This window comes from Schistocerca serialis, chromosome 4 (genome assembly GCF_023864345.2).
Source record: "Schistocerca serialis cubense isolate TAMUIC-IGC-003099 chromosome 4, iqSchSeri2.2, whole genome shotgun sequence".
NCBI classification, from domain to species: Eukaryota; Metazoa; Arthropoda; class Insecta; order Orthoptera; family Acrididae; genus Schistocerca; species Schistocerca serialis.
Genome location: NC_064641.1, coordinates 785043546 through 785057835, shown reverse-complemented (window position 1 = coordinate 785057835; position 14290 = coordinate 785043546).

Below are 14290 nucleotides of genomic sequence, written 5' to 3'. Positions count from 1 at the left end.
TTTACCCAGTAATAAAAGTTTTGATATTGTATTGCTACGAGTCGTAGTATTAAGAGACACTGGTTATACTCAAAAGTGGGTAGATGTATGGTGAACCCCCCCCCCCCCCCAGTGTTCATGCAGTTATTAACAGTATTGTGTATGATTCACGAAATTTTGTCACTTTTTCTAATTCCTTTCAGATATTGTCTTAGATGTTTCTGAAATTTCAAAGAATATATACACAATTTTGACGGTTCAGGTTAATTTCAGAGCAGTTTCTCGTGAATATTAGAGTTTTCAGTTCATAAACAAAGTGGGATCGTGACCAATTGAGAAGTATAACGAAAGAGTGTGGTTTTCCAACTAAAATTTTGGGTGACTTCTCAGTTCAGATTTTGATAATTATTTTTCCGGTGGGTTGTGGTCATCACAAATGGACTCGACTAATGTCTGAAGTAGTGCTGGAGGGAATTGACACCAGGAATCCTGCAGGGCTGTCCATAAATCTGTTAGAGCATGACGGGAAGGGGATCTCTTCTGAACAGCATTTTGCAAGTCATCCCAGATATGCTCAATAATGTTCATGTCTGGGGAGTTTGGTGACCAGCGGAAGTGTGTAAACTCAGAAGAGTGTTCCTAGAGCCACTCTGTAGCAATTCTGGACGTGTGGGATGTCGCATTGTCGTGCTGGAATTGCCCAAGTCCGTCCGCCTGCTTATCTGGGTGGTAACGTGATTGCGTCCCGTGCAGCGGGCCCGGGCTCGATTTCCGGCTGGGTTGGAGATTTTCTCCGCTCGTGGACTGGGTGCTATGTTGCCCTCGTCATCATTTGATCCTCATCACCGGCGCGCAAGTCGCCCAATGTGGGGTCGATGAAAAAGCGGCCGAACTTCCCCGAATGGTGCCTCGCGGTCTCCAATGCCTTATGCTCATTTCATTTCATTTTTACCAAAGTCCGTCGGAATGGACAATGGACACGAATGGATGCAGGTGATCAGACAGGACGCATACGTACGTGTCACCTGTCATAGCCGTAACTAGACGTATCAGGGGTGCCATATCACTCCAACTGCACACGCCCCACACCATTGTAGAGCCTCCACCAGCTTGAACGGTCCCCTGCTGACATACATGGTCTATGGATTCAATAGGTTGTCTCCATACCCGTACACGTCCATCTGCTCCATACAATTTGAAACGAGACTCGTCCGAGCAGGTGACATGTTTCCAGTCACCGATGTCGGTGTTGGCGGGCCCGGGCGAAGCGAAAGGTTTGTGTCGTGCAGTCATCAAGGGTACACGAGTGGGCCTTCGGCTCCGAAAGCCCGTGTAGATGATGTTTCGTTGAATGCTTCTCACGCCTACACTTGTTGATGGCCCATGACTGAAATCTGCAGCAATTTGCGGAAGGTTTGCACTTCTGTGACGTTCTCTTCATTCGTCGTTGGTCCCGTTCTTGCAGGATCTTTTTCCGGCGCAACGATGTCGGAGTTTTGGTGTTTTACCGGATTCCTGGTATGTTCACGGTACACTCGTGAAATGGTTGTACGGAAAAATCTCCACTTCTTAGGTACCTCGGAGATGCTGTATCCCATCATAGGTACCTCGGAGATGCTGTGTCCCATCGCTCGTGCGCCAACTATAACACCACGTTCAAACTCACTCAGATCTTGATAACCTACCATTGTAGCAGCAGAAACCGATCTAACAACTGCGCCACACACTTGTTGATTTATGTAGGCGCTACCGATCGCAGCGTCATATTCTGCCTGTTTACAAATATCTGTATTTGAATACGCATGCCTATACCAGTTTCTTTGGCACGTCACTGTAGCTTCACTGTCGAAATGCGCGTGTCGTATTTCCGTTACTCTGTGCACTGTATCGAGCGAGACAGAAGCTATGGGAAACGGAGCTAAGAATTGGAATGAAGCACAGAGGAAGACGAGTGATAAACTGGGTGTTTCAAAAATATCCATCCGATTTCATAAATCTATATCTTCTGGATGAATGAAGATAAAAACTTGTGTGAATTTTAACTTATATATCGATACAGAAAGTTTACTTTCGCACCATTTGAAAGGTATCGCTTGCAATTCATCTTCCCAAAACGCAAACAATTGTAATGTTTAATCTCAGACGAGCAATACATTTGTAATATTTCTTCCTACATCAATAATCCATAATGAACGTCACAGTAAGTGCATTTTAGGTTAGGTTTTCACCATTATTGAACTATGTAATTAAGAACAGGAACAATAATTGCAAATGAATTACTATTTTCCTTATCTTTCTTCTTTGCTTTCAACTCGTTGTGCAAGATATGGTCTGTTATGTAGTGATTGAAACACTTGTATTTTTGATTATTCATTTATTCACGCCGGCTTAGCTTTCCATAAGAATTATCACGCCATGTCTGTAGAACAAAACTACGATTCTGAGGTAAGACATAACACTTTTACAAGTCAAAATGACACACCAGTCGTGTTTACGTGTTGAAGATAGTGTCAAACTAAGAATGCAAACTAAGAATTAGCGTGCTTACTTCTAGTAACATAAACTTTTTAATTACAATAATTTTATAAATAGTAAATTAATTTTGAGAGCATTATATATTTTCAGAAATTTGAAATTTAGCATGTTAAGATTATAATATTGGTTATTTAAATAGTTTTCAAATTTATAGTTGACTGTTCTGTAATTCGAAACTTTCTTTCGTGAATAACTTCTTAAAACAAAACTACTTTTGAATCGTGCCAAGTGAAATAAATGCAGAAATAAATTTAAAAAAAGCCATAACACAAAACAATTTAGACACATAACTCAATGATTTCGACACAAAATTCACCGACTTCAACACACTCAACATCGAATTCGAAAACTATTGGGATGTTTTGGCTATGGCAGTCCCCAAAGACAAATTGTGAAACAGCAGTAGCAACGCTTGTTTACTTGTTCTGTGAAGCAAAAATAAATAAACCGATAAACTTCTGTGACATTGCGTCTTGTAATGGTACTTGAATTACGTAACCATTACAGCACCTCATCTGAACCTCTCGATACCAGTAATATTCTACTGTGTTTCTGTTAACTACTTAACATATTTCTGAGACAACATTCAGATTTGATTTCATTTGTGGTACATCGATATGTTTATATTGGAATGATATTATTCTTATGTGTATTCTTTCTTTCGTCACTATGATCTTTGACGTACTTGTAACTCTGATTTTTGGGCGCGTAAGCGATTATTAGTTAGTTGTTAACTTGTTAGAGAGTCGGACCTTGAAAAAGTCAAGTCTTGGACGTCATGTAGGAAAGACGCGTATTGTAGTCCGCTTATAAAATGTGAACTTTAACAGTGATTGTGAGGAAGATGTTTTCAAGTATGTTTTGTATTGTGAAGTGATGTTTTGTGTTTACGTGATATTGCAATTAAAAGGAAGTGTAACTTAAATTCGGAGTGCTGATTGCTTTTTTTACATCACCATTGTCCTGCAAAGGTGTAATCTTCAAGAATGATTTGTGAAACGCATCTACAAAACTTTTGAATATAGCAGAATAAAACCTAGGCCTCTTTGCATCCGAGCTTGGAATCATAACCACCTACATTTTCAACGATTGAGCCATGATAATACGAGACCAGCGTGGGAAACACAAAAATATGAGTGCCTAGTTTTTTGATTATTACATGAAATTACTTTATTAACTGTGCTCTAATGACACCTGCCACATAATATGACTGTTGTTGCCCGAAAATGCAGCGTGAGCAACACCACAATCGTTATTAAATGCTGACCTTTGTTGTGGTAGGTTGTTAGAGTCTGCAGAGAGCATTTACATTTGCTTATCCGAGAAGCTAAATCTTTCCGTATAAATTAATATCTGTTTTGCCTTTAAAGAAAAAAATGTAACAAATTGCATAGTATTTTGCCTGGACCTAAGTAATATTTCGCGTCAGCTGATTTCTTGTGTTAAGATGTTTCGTGTTAAAAGTTTTTCGCCGTATGTAGAAATTAAAAATTTAATAAACGATAGAGGTGGATGGCGCTATTATACTAGGCGACTGAGTGAATCTCTTTTGCGCTGATAACTTGTACGTAGTCCAAGAGATATTTTCCTTTTTGTCCTCCAGGTGTACAGATTGCTGTATTAACATGTACTGACCGTGCAAAATACGAACGCTTGTGACACCATAACTTTTATATTCTGGCAATGTTAGATCAGTTTCTCAAGTGCTGCCTTCACATCTTTCCATTGTCTGTATAGGCACAATACCGGAGTCTCGTTTTGGGCGGTCATGGTGTCGTCTCTAGGCGGGACGCCCGGTGCGGACGACTCCATTGTAGCGGGAGATTATGTTGTCACGCAGACGTAATGCTCTTGTGCTTAACGCTCTTTCACGGTCCCCCCTCGCCGCCCCCCCCCCCCCCCCGCCCCCACTTCCACCTGCCGCTCTTTACTTCCGATAGCCGCGCCTCGGGATATACCAGCTTTTTCAGTAATTTTTCGACAATGGAATTAAAAACCGGTCCCGGATAGCCCTGATGGTCGTACAAAACCCGGCACGAATTACGAATTTGCTACACATATCCGTCAAACACGCGCCCGCCATTGTTACCTACTAAATTACGTGACGTCTTTGTCTCTTTTCCTCCATTAAAGAGGAGTCTTTGGAATTATGTACGGTACAAAAGAAAATTACGTGTTTTTCGTCGGCTTGCCGGTGTCTCCCGCGCTCTCCTGTGAACGATGCGAAGCCTGGCTGAGGGAGAATCTCGCAACTGTCTGGTAATGAGCGACATCAAGTAAGTGTAGAGCAAGAGAAATATAAAATTACGTGCCTCATTTTTCCTGTTCTGTATTGTACCATCTAGAAAACTATTAGTTTTGACTAGTGTAACACAGATAGGGAACGGAAAACACCAAGAACCTATAGTCTGTTGCCCCTTTCTGAGCAAAGCAAAGCTCGAAATACAAATAAAGAGCTAAGATTATTAGGTCAGAGATTAATGTCTCGACTCTTGAGGGTACTGCCGAAGCAATGTTTGAACGCCGCAACAGATCTGAGAGTTATCAGAGTAGGCGAATGGGAGACTTAGGTTTTGTTGTAGGGTTCACGGAAAATGCAGCTTGTCTGAACAAGAAATCGCATGCAGTCCTTATCAAGTAGGCACGAGAACGGATATCTAATTCAGAGACGCATTACTAGTATCGTAAGAGGACGGTACAGCCCTCACTAAAATGTGACAGGAATGCTCGGGGACATTGAAAGGGAGTCTTCGGTAGAAAGACCTAGTTCTCGCAAAAACATCAATAGCTAAATTTAGAGAACGTGTTTTTCCAGAAGACTGTGCGACCGTATATGTTGCGTAGGAATTGTGAGGACAAGATTAGAGAGATTAGGGTGCGTAGAGACAGCAGTTTTTCTCTCGCTCTGTTTTCAAATGGAACAGGGCAGAAAATCAGTAATATTGACACTATCTGCACTCCGCATGCACGGTAAAATGTCTTGCTGAGCACATAGCTACGACGGCTATTATTTTTTCAGCCCCTGGTCGGTCGCGAAATGGAAACCATAGCGAAAATCAAAAATGTTTTATTAGCAACACTTAGCTACACCTTACAGGTACTTCTCTATATAGTCATCGGTGCGACTTAGACATTTGTCGTAGCGTGGCACCAACTTTCCAATACTCTCGTCATTAAATGCAGCAACCTGTTATTGCCACCAATACCCTTCGCTGGTCTGCAGCTGTGCCAAAATACTGTCCTCATAGCCAGCAGTTTATGTGAACGAAGAGATGCAAATCAGAGGGAGCCAAGTCTGGACTGTGTGGTAGGTGATCAAACACTTCCCATCGAAACCGCTGCAGAACCTTCTTCGTTACACTTACATTCGTGTGCGGCCGAGAATTGTCATGGAGAGGGAAATGCATGACAGATGCGTTATGTGGGGTGCATGAAATCAGGCGAAACCCTCCAACATTCATTTCACACTTGTCGGGAGACATTATTTTCTAGGCATCCTTGCGTGCTTACTGTGCGTTCTGAACTAAGAAGAGCGACGCGTCGCGATAGACGGGGGTACAAGAGACACTGCGCAACACATGTGCTTCGCCAGATTTTCGTTATGGTTTCAATTCTGCGATCGATCAGAGGTTGAAAGAAAAAAATAGCTGTCGTAGATGTACAGATCGTGACAGACGAAGTACTGATGCGACTGGATCAGGAAGGTGACAAGAATAGTACTTTCGAATGTTGTGCTCAGTACAAGGCGCGAATATCACGCAACAAAAATGATTTCGGTGAAAGAATAGCCCCATTTATTAAAGGACGCGCTGTGACGAGGATACTTGAGGAGGAGAAAAGAATCAGCCATGGAATAAGAATTCGCCTAAAGCGTTTCAGCAGAGTTACAGGACATCTGAGTCGGGATCACCAGACGTAAATCGAGCGTTTTAAGCGCTGCGCTACTTCGTTTGGTGACTACTGTTGCAGATAATGCTAACAATACGTAAACTGTGGCGCATTCAACATTCAATATACAAAGAACAGTGCTAGTTTGGATAAAGTAATATAATTCATGTATTTCCTAAAAGCCAGATTTATACTTGTTTTAGAGTACACGTTTCCAAGGTTTATGAGCTGATGTATCCTCCTAGACCACTTTCTCTAAGGTATTGCTGCACTGGACAGCGCCGCATTCAGCGCCCACCGTTGGTTCCTTTTACTTTTAACAAGGCGTATCAGACCAGACGTGCCATGTAAGATGGGTTCGGAAGTATTTGAAGTGGACGGTTGTAAGGAATGTCCGTACGAGTATCAATTTTTTCCAGGTGTGGTAACAAGAGCATTTTTTGTCATGGGAGATAACCTCGCACCAGCTGATTTTTGAACACGTTTCTAGGGTTTTTACGATAAAGCATACGCCACCATACGAACCTGCCGTTACTTTCATGTGTTCAAGCGAGTCCATTTTCAACCACAGAAAGACTCTTTGTACTTCAAATTATACTTCTTCAATTTTTTTGAACCAACAAGAATGGTAAGACACAGGCCTGCGACTGCCGCCTCGTCTCGTGATATATAGCCACATTTAGCCACCGACTACGGTAGTTTCAAACGCAAAGCTTTCTGTTCTTGGATTAAACGGTGTGGTACTCGCTCACCGTTAATCCCTCAATAGTAAAGGCTGTCGAGTTAGAACTCAAAGATCAGCATCGACAGAATTCGAAGAGTTCACTGAAGGTGCTGGTAGATACAAAGAGTATAACAGAAATGTATGGCACAAACTGCAGGACACATCCTCATACCTAGACGAAGAAATTATTAAACATGTGTCTGGAAACGCTTTGGTTGCATGTTATTATTCATTTCCTCCAACGAGTTTCAACGAGATTGAATTGCAAATTTTCACAATTGGCAAGTACGTCATACGTCAATTCTCACTCAACTGTTGAAGGTTGTCATCAACAAAGATTTTGTGTCAAAGTTTGGGCCGGCATTGGTGGTGACTGTTGGTAGGGCCTCACTTTCTTCCACCCAGGCTCAACAGACAAAGTTGTCATAATTTCGAATTGAGATCTACGTGATCTGTTAGGTGTGCCTTTAGCTGTGCGACAAAAGATGGGCGTCATGCACGATGGAGCACCTCCTCGTTATAGTGCTAACGTCCGTCGGCTTGTAAATAATAGACTCAGTGACGGGTGGATACGCAGAGATCGACCAATTGCGTGGCCTCTGCGCTCTCCGGACCTAAGCCCACTGGACTTTTATTTTGTGGGGGCATTTGAAAGCGCTTGTGTATGGAACCCCAGTATAAGACGTTCTGATTCTCCGTACCCGGGTTACGGAAGGCTGCGAACTACACACAGTACCTCAGAGATACATCAGCGCATCCGAGATTCGCTATGACGGCGGCTCGAGGCACGTATCAGTGCCCACGGAGGGCACACTGAACATCTCTTGTGAGAAGGAGTTGCATATGGTATGCTTGTGCGTTCAGTTCGTGTGCGTTTCCCATGATTAATGGGTTGGAGAAAATGAGTTGTAACATGGAAACAAAGCGTTTCACGTCCCGTTTCATATAAGTTCTTCGTCTGCGTGTGAAGAATGTGTCCTATAATTTGCGCCGTACATATTTGCTACAGCCTGCAGTGGCCGTCGACTACAATAGCTACGCTAACTCCCAACTAATTTCCGTCTTCAAGAGACTCTTTTATTTCAGAATTTGTTCAGTCACAAAATACCGTTACCACGGTAGGAGAACAGTCCCGAGATTCCAAATAGCGCTGATTCGCACTCAAACCGATAGTGAAAAATCATTTCTTGGAATGCATGAAGAACGGCAACTCAGACTTTTCCACAGCTTCTGGGAGTTAGCCATTGAATAAATTGTCAACAGGAGATTAAATTCGCAGCTGCTATTGCGTTTAGTATTGGAATCTGAAAATGGACCGGAATACATTAAAACACAAATAATTTCAGAGCAACTCTCATTTCTGTTGGTACAATTTTCAAAGCGTACGATTCGAAGATCAAAAAAGTAAATACGTATAAAATACACTGACGGGAAAAAAATCACAGCTTGAAGAAGGAGTTGTGCGACGTAAAGCTGGTAGGTGTGATGTTACATGTGAAAGACAATGCCTACTCAGATTTCGCACCAGTCGCATAAGAGTGGTGCTGGTAGCGTCGCTATGAGGATGCTAATCAGCTTTGCTTTGAATAAGCGCTGTAACGGTCATAAGCGTTTGTTGCCCTCGAGATTCGACGTAGTGGGTTGATGTTAGTTAAAAATGCCTTTAAGACGACAAAGATGCCATTGTCAATACCTCACTCTAGGGCTACGACAAGCTGGATGTTCCTTCTGCGATGTTGCAGAAAGACTTGCCAAAAATATAGCCACTCTATTTGATTGCTGGCAGCAGTGGTCACCGGAATATGCGGTTTTAAGAAGGCGGGACTCCGTACGGCCACGTGGCACTACAGAGAGGGAAGTCCGTCGTCTTCGGTGTACGTATCTGGTACCACTCTGGCGCATCGTACTGCATCTGCAGCAGCCATCTGAACAGCAGTTGACACCATAGTGACACAACAAACTGTTAAGAAATCTGTTACTTCAAGGACAGCTCTGAGCCAGACGCTCCGTACCGTGCATTCCACTGACCCCAGCCATGGCCATTTGCGTCTTAAGTGCTGTCAAGTGAGACCTCATTGGAGGGCAGGGTGAAGATCTGTTGTGTTTTCTGATGAAAGCTGGTCCTGCTTCGGTGCCAATGATCGCCGTGTGTTAGTTAGGAGGAGGCCAATTAAGGACCTGCAACCAACCTGTCTGCGTGCTGGACACACTGTACCTGTACCTGGAGTTATGGTCTGGGGTTCGATTTCATATGGCAGCACGAGCACTCTCGTAGTTACGCCAAGCACACTGACTGCAAATTTGAACGTCAGTCTGCTGATTCGACCTGTTCTGCTGCCATTCATGAACAGGATTCCAACGACTCTTTTCCAGCGGGTGCTTTCCAGCAGGATAACGCTCGCTCACATATCACTGTTGTAACCCAACATGCTCTACAGTGTGTCGATATGTTACCTTGTCCTAACTGACCATCAGGTCTGTTTCCAACTGAGCACAACGTTAAAAGGGGACTTGTCTTTATATACGTAATAGTATAGATTAACGCTACGGCAGACAAGTCGTCCGGCCGTGGACACATGCTGCTACCCGTGCGAAGCCAGGGTAGGTAGCTAGTTGATATACGTAAAAATATAAACGTTTTTGCTGAAATGTTTTTCGCTGGGAGGTGAAGGGGTGGAGAGAGGGGGCGGGGTGAGACCCCTTCTCCTTGGATCCGCGCCGGACTTCATAGTGGTTGGCAGAGAATGGGTGTAGATGTTCTTGCAGAATCCAGATTTCCAGTTTCTCATTTGTTACATTCTTCCCAGAAGTAGTGAAACAAAATCTCAGCACGCTCCTCGGCGCTGAATAGGTGTGTGTTATCGACGGCTCGGACTGAAGACCCTGCGCTGGTAATGACGGCGGGGTCTGCCCCGGCCGGGCGACCGCCGGCGAGAATGGACAATGAGCCGAGGCGAGCTGGCGGACCCGGAGGACCGGGGCGGCCGACACCTGGCTGGCCCTCCTCGTGCCGTCATTTGCATTTAGAACTGCGAACAAAAGCAAATTTAAATGCGCCGTCGCCGGCTCGCGCCTCGCGCGCCTCCCTTATAAGCGTGCGCGCCAGGGTCATTTTCTCGTTCTTTAAAAAGGTTTTATTGCCCCCGCGATCCCGTCGCATTCCGTATTCGCCGATTCGCGCGAGACCACTCGGGAGGGAGACGGGCCGGATCGTTACGGCCGCGCCGCGCGGGCAGATTGCTTTCGCAGATGAAGTTCTGCATACCTGAGAGCAAACAGCTTATCGGCCGCGAGTGCTTACACGGCGCGTGCCGTTACATAAATTAGTCCGCGACGCTGCGTACCTGCGTAGCTTCCAAACACTGCATCTACACTCCTGGAAATTGAAATAAGAACACCGTAAATTCATTGTCCCAGGAAGGGGAAACTTTATTGACACATTCCTGGGGTCAGATACATCACATGATCACACTGACAGAACCACAGGCACATAGACACAGGCAACAGAGCATGCACAATGTCGGCACTAGTACAGTGTATATCCACCTTTCGCAGCAATGCAAGCTGCTATTCTCCCATGGAGACGATCGTAGAGATGCTGGATGTAGTCCTGTGGAACGGCTTGCCATGCCATTTCCACCTGGCGCCTCAGTTGGACCAGCGTTCGTGCTAGACGTGCAGACCGCGTGAGACGACGCTTCATCCAGTCCCAAACATGCTCAATGGGGGACAGATCCGGAGATCTTGCTGGCCAGGGTAGTTGACTTACACCTTCTAGAGCACGTTGGGTGGCACGGGATACATGCGGACGTGCATTGTCCTGTTGGAACAGCAAGTTCCCTTGCCGGTCTAGGAATGGTAGAACGATGGGTTCGATGACGGTTTGGATGTACCGTGCACTATTCAGTGTCCCCTCGACGATCACCAGTGGTGTACGGCCAGTGTAGGAGATCGCTCCCCACACCATGATGCCGGGTGTTGGCCCTGTGTGCCTCGGTCGTATGAAGTCCTGATTGTGGCGCTCACCTGCACGGCGCCAAACACGCATACGACCATCATTGGCACCAAGGCAGAAGCGACTCTCATCGCTGAAGACGACACGTCTCCATTCGTCCCTCCATTCACGCCTGTCGCTACACCACTGGAGGCGGGCTGCACGATGTTGGGGCGTGAGCGGAAGACGGCCTAACGGTGTGCGGGACCGTAGCCCAGCTTCATGGAGACGGTTGCGAATGGTCCTCTGCCGACACCCCAGGAGCAACAGTGTCCCTAATTTGCTGGGAAGTGGCGGTGCGGTCCCCTACGGCACTGCGTAGGATCCTACGGTCTTGGCGTGCATCCGTGCGTCGCTGCGGTCCGGTCCCAGGTCGACGGGCACGTGCACCTTCCGCCGACCACTGGCGACAACATCGATGTACTGTGGAGACCTCACGCCCCACGTGTTGAGCAATTCGGCGGTACGTCCACCCGGCCTCCCGCATGCCCACTATACGCCCTCGCTCAAAGTCCGTCAACTGCACATACGGTTCACGTCCACGCTGTCGCGGCATGCTACCAGTGTTAAAGACTGCGATGGAGCTCCGTATGCCACGGCAAACTGGCTGACACTGACGGCGGCGGTGCACAAATGCTGTGCAGCTAGCACCATTCGACGGCCAACACCGCGGTTCCTGGTGTGTCCGCTGTGCCGTGCGTGTGATCATTGCTTGTACAGCCCTCTCGCAGTGTCCGGAGCAAGTATGGTGGGTCTGACACACCGGTGTCAATGTGTTCTTTTTTCCATTTCCAGGAGTGTATTAAGATACATCGTATAAACACACTCAGTTTGCACGTATGCTTGCTCGATATACCTATTCATGATTACACTAAAATTCGTTTCTCTTCGCTACCCCCCTTTTTTTGTCGATTTGAGCCTCCTAAGGAACCCGAAAGTAACTACTCGTGATTTAACTTCCGCTTTTTCAATAATTTTCATTCTATCTGAGTGCTACTGTTTTCGAACTTCTGACCACTTTGAACCAGAAAGACATTTTCCACTCTGCAGCGGAGTGTGCGCTGATATGAAACTTCCTGGCAGATTAAAACTGTGTGCCGGACCGGAACACAGTTTTAATCTGCCAGAAAGTTTCACTTTGAACCGGTTTCGCTTTTTTGGCTTTCACTGTGTTATTTTTTCCTCCTATCTATGTAATTATGTATTTATGGAGTTCTCAATTCGTTCGAACAATCAATCATTCATAATAGGAAACACAGTCATGACTCAGTCATTCAAAATGATTCAGAAATTTTACTTCTTAGAAAGAAATCAGGCGATGATTCTTCTTCTCTGCAGGCTCGTGCTTTGCGCCAGTCTGCTAATCTGTACAAAAAAAATGCCTCGTAATTTTGGGAGCGTTGTATAATCAGTCGGGAAACCTCAGATCAAGCAGATATTTGGCTTTGATGTTTGACCTTCCGAAGAAGTAATGGAGCTCTTGGATTATTAAATGCAGGTTCGTATCCAGTCTTTCGGAAGTTCTCTTCTGATTAACAACTACGCAATATATCGATGAATATCATTAATTCTCAAATGTCAAATAATGTAAATTGTTACACACCTTTTGTATGAAGGAGCAATATATATATATATATATATATATATATATATATATATATATATATATATCCCTTTTAATCGTACAATTTCGTATCAATTATCTTTTGTCAAAAATCTCAATATTCAGATTACAATTCTTCAAACAATGATCATGCTAATCGGCACGAAGGCGATCTCGGAAGCTTTTTTTCTAACAACCCCCAGACAGAGTACTAGAAAGAATAATTATGCGCTCATGGCATAGCTATTGTATGAAACTACTTTGCGCATGGATTCTGCGAGCATGAAGATAGAAAATTAGTAAACGTCATTCAAGGGTGGAATTGTATCAGAATAATTCATCGAATATAAAGAGATATTACAACTGGATATCGTAATCTAAGACCTTCTTTCGAAACATACCTACACGGTCCACTCACATTGACTTGATTGCCGACTATTTTCGACATCAACGTGCAATCACCACTCGCAGACGGCAGGTGCCAGCAACAGCAGTGGACGATATACAAACAATGTCGGAGGGACGCGGAAAACAGTGTAGTCATTGTCGGAATGCGGAAACGGAGCGGTTTATCTGACGTCGAAAGGGAATGATCATTGGTTCAAATGGCTCCAAGCATTATAGGACTCAACACTGAGGTCATCAGTCCCCTGGACTTAGAACTACTTAAACCTAACTAACCTAAGGACATCACACACATCCATCCCCGAGGCGGGATTCGAACCTGCGACCGCAGCAGCAGCGCGGTTCCGGAGTGATATGCCTAGAGCCGCTCGGCCACAGCGGCCGGCTCATGATCGTTGGCTTTCGAGTCAAGAGTGGGAGCATTTACGAAACGGCTAAGTTCGTAAACTGTCTGTATGCTACGTTGGTTAAAGTACAGCGTCCATGGCAAAAGACCCTATCCAAAACAGACGCTGAGGCACCTGTTGTCATAGATGACAAGGGTGAGCGAATGTCTGTACACATCTCAATAAGACAATTTAGCGGCAATCACTGTTTATCTTAATTCCGATGTCCGAAATCCCTTTCTATTTCCGAATTGTCTCATCGAAATAAATGTTAAAAAGTATTGGTGAAATGCTGCATAGCCGCGCGGGATTAACCGAGCGGTTTAAGGCGCTACAGTCGTGGACCGTGCGGCTGGTCCCGGCGGGGGTTCGAGTCCTTCCTCGGGCATAGGTGTGTGTGTTTGTCCTTAGAATAATTTACGTTAAGTAGTGTGTAAGCTTAGGGACTGATTTCACAGACATTTGAACATTTTTGAATTGCTGCATACCCCTTTGTTTGTGCCTATAGGCCAGTTTAGAATGCCATTCATATCTAAAATTACCGTCCTGTGTTTCTACAGACTTTTCACTACTAACGCTAAATCAGCATTACTAAACTAATAACACACGGCGAAGTCCCAGTTGCTGGTTACCAATCTAATGGCTTCCAGGGGTTGTGGCTCTTCGTCGAGGGGCGTTCAATAAATAACGCAACATATTTTTTTTCCTCGGCCGGTTTCGGTTGAACGAATGTATAATTTGTCGTGGATCATCTTGGAATATTCCCGCTTCAGCCC